This window comes from Panulirus ornatus, chromosome 61, assembly GCF_036320965.1.
Source record: "Panulirus ornatus isolate Po-2019 chromosome 61, ASM3632096v1, whole genome shotgun sequence".
NCBI lineage: Eukaryota > Metazoa > Arthropoda > Malacostraca > Decapoda > Palinuridae > Panulirus > Panulirus ornatus.
In genome coordinates, this window is record NC_092284.1 from 6,111,697 (window position 1) to 6,120,916 (window position 9,220).

General features: G+C 40.8%; 1 long non-coding RNA gene across 1 annotated transcript in view; it reads right to left on the minus strand.

Annotated features, from left to right (window-relative positions):
- LOC139767392 (uncharacterized) overlaps positions 1–7,466 on the minus strand; it is a 130,881-nt gene extending 123,415 nt beyond the window's left edge. Inside the window, exon 1 of the long non-coding RNA XR_011717067.1 lies at positions 7,374–7,466. This is a non-coding gene — a long non-coding RNA (uncharacterized lncRNA). The remainder of the gene's footprint in view (positions 1–7,373) is intronic.
- Between the last annotated feature and the right edge of the window lie 1,754 nt (positions 7,467–9,220).

The window sequence follows — 9,220 nt, forward strand, 5'->3', positions numbered from 1 at the left end:
GCTACTCCACATGGTTTGACCTGGCCATCTACATATGACCACATAAACCTACTACTCCACATGGTTTGACCTGGCCATCTACATATGACCACATAAACCTACTACTCCACATGGTTTGACCTGACCACCTACATATGACCACATAAACCTGCTACTCCTTATGGTTTGACCTGACCACCTACATATATGACCACATAAACCTGCTACTCCACATGGTTTGACCTGACCACCTACATATGACCACATAAACCTGCTACTCCTTATGGTTTGACCTGACCACCTACATATATGACCACATAAACCTACTACTCCACATGGTTTGACCTGGCCATCTACATATGACCACATAAACCCACTACTCCACATGGTTTGACCTGGCCATCTACATATGACCATATAAACCTACTACTCCACATGGTTTGACCTGGCCATCTACATATCACCACATAAACCTACTACTCCACATGGTTTGACCTGACCATCTACATATGACCACATAAACCTACTACTCCACATGGTTTGACCTGGCCATCTACATATGACCACATAAACCTGCTACTCCACATGTTTTGACCTGACCATCTACATATGACCACATAAACCTGCTACTCCACATGGTTTTACCTGACCACCTACATATGACCACATAAACCTACTACTCCACATGGTTTGACCTGACCACCTACATATGACCACATAAACCTACTACTCCACATGGTTTGACCTGACCATCTACATATGACCACATAAACCTACTACTCCACATGTTTTGACCTGACCATCTACATATGACCACATAAACCTGCTACTCCACATGGTTTGCCCTGACCACCTACATATGACCACATAAACCTGCTATTCCACATGGTTTGACCTGACCACCTACATATGACCACATAAACCTGCTACTCCACATGGTTTGACCTGACCACCTACATATCACCACATAAACCTGCTACACCTCATGGTTTGACCTGACCACCTACATATGACCACATAAACCTGCTACTCCACATGGTTTGACCTGACCATCTACATATGACCACATAAACCTGCTACTCCACATAGCCATCATGAACCACCATCATACTTGCATCATAACAAACATATTTTTCCAGTGTGTATTTGTGTGTGTATGTGGGGGGGGACCATGTGGTGGGGTGGGGGGGGTAAGGTTTGCTACTGGCACTGATGACGTCATACTTACGTTATAGGTGACATAAAGACATGTTGGTGAGGTAGAGAACTGACACTCGAGTCATACAGTGTGGATGAACCAGACTGACCAACAGCCAATCAGAAAACTGTAAATGGTTTGATCAAGTGTTCATGTTTACCTGAGCCAGGTCATGTGAGGTCAAGGTCAGGTCGGGGGTGGGTCATGCTGACCATTGTGTCAACTTCGCCTCTCACTAATTACTTGACCCCATTCCACGTTTTCTTCGGTATTTGTATATATGATCTGTGTCTTAACTATTTTCTTTGTATCTTCACTATTTTCTGTCACCAGTCCTCTGAAGGTGTGGTAATACACGAAAGCGCTCACGATCCTCGTATTTCCTTCTTCTAATGATAACGACCATCAATAGCAGTTTACTGTAATTACCCCGTCATCAAATGACCTCAGACTGGTTGGATCGTTACACTATCAACAAAGTCATGGTTGTGAAAATGTCCAAATGTTATCATTTCTAACAACTCAACTTCGTGTCCTCCTACCACACTGTATCACATACTGTATACAACTGATCCACAACATACTGTATACAACTGATCCACAACATACTGTATACAGCTGATCCACAACATACTGTATACAACTGATCCACAACATACTGTATACAGCTGATCCACAACATACTGTATACAACTGATCCACAACATACTGTATACAACTGGTCCACAACATACTGTATACAACTGATCCACAACATACTGTATACATCTGATCCACAACATACTGTATACAACTGGTCCACAACATACTGTATACAGCTGATCCACAACATACTGTATACAACTGATCCACAACATACTGTATACAACTGATCCACAACATACTGTATACAACTGATCCACAACATACTGTATACAACTGATCAACAACATACTGTATACAACTGATCAACAACATACTGTATACAACTGATCCACAACATACTGTATACAACTGATCCACAACATACTGCATACAACTGATTAACAACATACTGTATACAACTGATCCACAACATACTGTATACAACTGATCAACAACATACTGTATACAACTGATCCACAACATACTGTATACAACTGATCCACAACATATTCCAGTAAACATCCCTCTCTCTCACCTACACAACATGGCACAACCACTCCACCACCACCAAACTACACACAACATATTCTGAATGGTTTCAACCAGCCACGTCCCCCTCCCGCACACTGCTAGTGGCAACAGATATAAACAAATTATTTGACACTTGACAACATACTCCATCATAATAAGTCCTGGACACAACCTTCCACAACACTGACAGACTCACAACCTGGGCGCCATGCCAGACTCAGTCACTACAATCTTGTGTCTACAACCTTCTAACTCTACACTGGAGTTACCCAGGAAGCAAGTCTTTCTCCAACATTCTTCAGTCTGCTACATTACTTTCCTTTGCCTCCATCTATGTGGGCCATATATACCACTCAATACTGCCTCCATCTGTGTTGGCCATATATACCTCTCAACACTGGTGGCAGCTGTGCTGGCCATATATACCACTCAACACTGGTGGCAGCTGTGTGGGCCATATATACCACTCAACACTGGTGGCAGCTGTGTGGGCCATATATACCACTCAACACTGGTGGCAGCTGTGTGGGCCATATATACCACTCAACACTGGTGGCAGCTGTGTGGGCCATATATACCACTCAACACTGGTGGCAGCTGTGTGGGCCATATATACCACTCAACACTGGTGGCAGCTGTGTGGGCCATATATACCACTCAACACTGGTGGCAGCTGTGTGGGCCATATATACCACTCAACACTGGTGGCAGCTGTGCTGGCCATATATACCACTCAACACTGGTGGCAGCTGTGTGGGCCATATATACCACTCAACACTGGTGGCAGCTGTGTGGGCCATATATACCACTCAACACTGGTGGCAGCTGTGCTGGCCATATATACCACTCAACACTGGTGGCAGCTGTGTGGGCCATATATACCACTCAACACTGGTGGCAGCTGTGTGGGCCATATATACCACTCAACACTGGTGGCAGCTGTGCTGGCCATATATACCACTCAACACTGGTGGCAGCTGTGTGGGCCATATATACAACTCAACACTGGTGGCAGCTGTGTGGGCCATATATACCTCTCAACACTGGTGGCAGCTGTGTGGGCCATATATACAACTCAACACTGGTGGCAGCTGTGTTGGCCATATATACCACTCAACACTGGTGGCAGCTGTGTGGGCCATATATACCACTCAACACTGGTAGCAGCTGTGTGGGCCATATATACCACTCAACACTGGTGGCAGCTGTGTGGGCCGTATATACCACTCAACACTGGTGGCAGCTGTGTGGGCCATATATACCACTCAACACTGGTGGCAGCTGTGTGGGCCATATATACCACTCAACACTGCCTCCATCTGTGTGGGCCATATATACCACTCAACATTGGTGGCAGCTGTGTGGGCCATATATACCACTCAACACTGGTAGACTCAGCTTGTGTTCTGTTCTTACATTTTTCTTTTGGAGAATATTACTTTATCATGATGATTCATACACATTGTATTATTCGGAAGTATATTAGTGATAATATAACTTGATGAATCATACATAATGTATTAAGGTATAACTGTGTATATTATAATATCAATGTAAAATAAAAATGGCAGCGAATAAAAAGGTCAAAACAATGTTTTCATTTACCATCCATGAATGACATTATCAGCTGGAAGTGTTCCAGTAATGTAACCTAACCTAACCTAACCTGACCTGACCTGACCTAACCTGACCTGACCTAACCTGACCTGACCTAACCTGACCTAACCTAACCTAACCTAACCTGACCTGACCTAACCTGACCTGACCTAACCTAACCTAACCTAACCTGACCTAACCTGACCTAACCTAACCTAACCTGACCTAACTTGACCTGACCTGACCTAACCTAACCTAACCTAACCTGACCTGACCTAACCTGACCTGACCTAACCTAACCTAACCTGACCTAACCTAACCTGACCTGACCTAACCTAACCTGACCTGACCTGACCTGACCTAACCTAACCTGACCTGACCTAACCTAACCTAACCTGACCTAACTTGACCTGACCTGACCTAACCTAACCTAACCTAACCTGACCTGACCTAACCTGACCTGACCTAACCTAACCTAACCTGACCTGACCTAACCTAACCTGACCTGACCTGACCTAACCTAACCTAACCTAACCTAACCTAACCTAACCTGACCTGACCTAACCTAACCTAACCTGACCTAACCTAACCTGACCTGACCTGACCTAACCTGACCTGACCTGACCTGACCTAACCTAACCTGACCTGACCTAACTTAACCTAACCTGACCTGACCTAACCTGACCTGTCCTAACCTGACCTAACCTAACCTAACCTGACCTGACCTGACCTAACCTAACCTAACCTAACCTGACCTGACCTGACCTAACCTGACCTAACCTAACCTAACCTAACCTAACCTGACCTAAGCTGACCTGTCCTAACCTAACCTAACCTGACCTAACCTAACCTGACCTGACCTGACCTAACCTGACCTGACCTGACCTGACCTAACCTAACCTGACCTAACCTAACCTGACCTAACCTAACCTAACCTGACCTGACCTAACCTAACCTGACCTGACCTAACCTAACCTAACCTGACCTGACCTGACCTAACCTGACCTAACCTAACCTAACCTAACCTAACCTGACCTAAGCTGACCTGTCCTAACCTAACCTAACCTAACCTAACCTAACCTGACCTGACCTGACCTAACCTGACCTGACCTAACCTGACCTAATCTAACCTAACCTAACCTAACCTAACCAAATTATTATGAGACAATTATCAAGACACAATAATATAAACCAGTTGTTCAAGACACAGCCAGGTCAACTCCCTTACAACGGTTATGGCCAGACAAAGCAGACAGTGGTTGGCCTACAGAGATTGGTGTTGGACGGCGGGAATCAAGTGTGATGTTGGCATTGAAATAACTTTGTTAAGTACTGATGATGATGATGAAGTGGATTGTCTCCACCAAACATGTCGTGCCACATGAGAGAGAAAAATGACATGTTAAATATAATTGTATAAACTCCTACTGAAGTGTGATTTTACCTTCATATATATACAAGACCAGACTAGCCATACACAGAGACAAGTGAAGTACAGTTCAGGTGTTTCTCACAAGCTGGGGTACAGAAGGCCACCACATCACACCACATACTCAAGGTGAACCATCGTTACTTCAGAAACAAGTAACACGTTACTTCATACAAACCAGTAACCCATCCAGTAACACGTTACTTCATAGAAACCAGTAACCCATCCAGTAACACGTTACTTCATAGAAACCAGTAACACATCCAGTAACACGTTACTTCATAGAAACCAGTAACCCATCCAGTAACACGTTACTTCATAGAAACCAGTAACACATCCAGTAACACGTTACTTCAGAAACCAGTAACCCATCCAGTAACACGTTACTTCATATAAACCAGTAACCCATCCAGTAACACGTTACTTCATAGAAACCAGTAACCCATCCAGTAACACGTTACTTCATAAAAACCAGTAACCCATCCAGTAACACATTACTTAATAGAAACCAGTAACCCATCCAGTAACACATTACTTCATAGAAACCAGTAACACATCCAGTAACACGTTACTTCATAGAAACCAGTAACCCATCCAGTAACACATTACTAAAAAGAAACCAGTAACCCATCCAGTAACACGTTACTTCATAGAAACCAGAAACACATCCAGTAACACGTTACTTCATAGAAACCAGTAACCCATCCAGTAACACGTTACTTCAGAAACCAGTAACACGTTACTTCATACAAACCAGTAACCCATCCAGTAACACGTTACTTCATAAAAACCAGTAAACCATCCAGTAACACATTACTTCATAGAAACCAGTAACCCATCCAGTAACACGTTACTTCATAGAAACCAGTAACCCATCCAGTAACACGTTACTTCATAAAAACCAGTAACCCATCCAGTAACACATTACTTCATAGAAACCAGTAACATCCAGTAACACGTTACTTCATACAAACCAGTAACCCATCCAGTAACACATTACTTCATAGAAACCAGTAACCCATCCAGTAACACGTTACTTCATATAAACCAGTAACACAACCAGTAACACGTTACTTCATGCTAACACAAAATTATACATCCAGACGTAACACAAAATGTATGATACAAATGATAAATATATATAATGTTCATACTTACCAGTGAGGTAGACATTATCAAAACATATACATTATGTACACAAAACATCGTATATACATCATATACACAGAATAATATAAACTAATACATATTTGGAAGTGTTAGAGTCTTATGGTTGGGCCACATCCAACACAGTTTCTAACATGTGTGATGATGTGTGACAACAGGTCATATCTACATAGCAATGTTGGCAGCAATGTTGGCAGCAATGTTGGCAACAATGTTGGCAATATTCAGGACCCAAACTGGTAACACTGTTGGTAACGAAGTCGTAACTTTTGGTAACAGTCCAGATCACCATCATAACTATCATTCAACTATTAACAACACTGTTGTCAGTAAAAACCTAACCCACATGTTTGTGAACACGTTACAACATTGTGACAACACTGTTACCAACACATGTTACTAACATCATCTGTCGATCTAAAACATCGTAACAAGTTTGGTAACACTGTTACACACATCACCAGTCTACACTAACTTATCCAGTGTTTACATACAATCATCTTAATTATGTAACGTTATTGTGGCTCAAATTAACTCGTTAAACATCATATATATATATATATATATATATATATATATATATATATATATATATACATAGGATAGGGGAGAAAGAATACTTCCCACGTATTCCCTGCGTGTCGTAGAAGGCGACTAAAAGGGGGAGGGAGCGGGGATGGGGCTGGAAATCCTCCCCTCTCGCTTTTAATTTTCCAAAAGAAGGAACAGAGAAGGTGGTTAAGTGAGGATATTCCCTCAAAGGTTCAGTCCTCTGTTCTTAACGCTACCTCGTTAATGCGGGAAATGGCGAATAGTATGAAAAAAACTCAAGACATAGAGACAACTTACATGTGCCACGGTTGAAGAAGAAGACGACGTGAGTCCATCATGACACACAACACCTGAACCTTCAACTCCGAACCCACGAGACGAAGCAGCGTCTGTCAGGGATATTAACACATGTTTCATTCATCAACTTACACTGCCTTCATCACATGACCAACACTGAACAACACAACCGGTTATATAATGACAACACAACCGGTTATATAATGAAAACACAACCGGTTATATAATGACAACACAACCAGTTATATAATGACAACACAACCGGTTATATAATGACAACACAACCGGTTATATAATGACAACACAACCGGTTATATAATGACAACACAACCGGTTATATAATGACAACACAACCAGTTATATAATGACAACACAACCGGTTATATAATGACAACACAACCAGTTATATAATGACAACACAACCGGTTATATAATGAAAACACAACCGGTTATATAATGACAACACAACCAGTTATATAATGACAACACAACCGGTTATATAATGACAACACAACCGGTTATATAATGACAACACAACCGGTTATATAATGACAACATAACCAGTTATATAATGACAACACAACCGGTTATATAATGACAACACAACCAGTTATATAATGACAACACAACCAGTTATATAATGACAACACAACCGGTTATATAATGACAACACAACCAGTTATATAATGACAACACAACCAGTTATATAATGACAACACAACCAGTTATATAATGACAACACAACCAGTTATATAATGACAACACAACCGGTTATATAATGACAACACAACCAGTTATATAATGACAACACAACCGGTTATATAATGACAACACAACCAGTTATATAATGACAACACAACCAGTTATATAATGACAACACAACCGGTCATATAATGACAACACAACCAGTTATATAATGACAACACAACCGGTTATATAATGACAACACAACCGGTTATATAATGACAACACAACCAGTTATATAATGACAACACAACCAGTTATATAATGACAACACAACCGGTTATATAATGACAACACAACCAGTTATATAATGACAACACAACCGGTTATATAATGACAACACAACCGGTTATATAATGACAACATAACCAGTTATATAATGACAACATAACCGGTTATATAATGACAACATAACCGATTATATAATGACAACACAACCGGTTATATAATGACAACACAACCGGTTATATAATGACAACACAACCAGTTATATAATGACAACACAACCAGTTATATAATGACAACACAACCGGTTATATAATGACAACACAACCGGTTATATAATGACAACACAACCGGTTATATAATGACGGATATAACATGACATCATTATGAGACAATGTGAGCGAGGGTTCGAATCCTGCCACCACACAACTTGTGGTACTTGAAGTAGACATTGGTAAGTCTATTGTCTATCATACACTATGATACTTTCCAAGTATAAGTATATACTTACCAAAGTGTTCATAGCCTATATAAGATCAAAATTAGATTATATAATATGATATATACGTACCATGGCCATGGTCTTGTCGACACAGTAAACACCCACCTCTCGTCTTCATCGTCGTCTGCTAAACACATGAAAAGAAAAAATAAATGAGCATCAACGACTTGGTCGTTAAGCAGTGACGTAACGCTTACGACCAATCACAAAACTATACTTCCTTGTTAACTTTGTATGAGAACAATTTGTTAATTAAATATAACTTAATATTAAGCGAGATTAAATATAACTTAATATTAAGCGAGATTAAATATAACTTAATATTAAGCGAGATTAAATATAACTCAATATTAAGCGAGATTAAATATAACTCAAT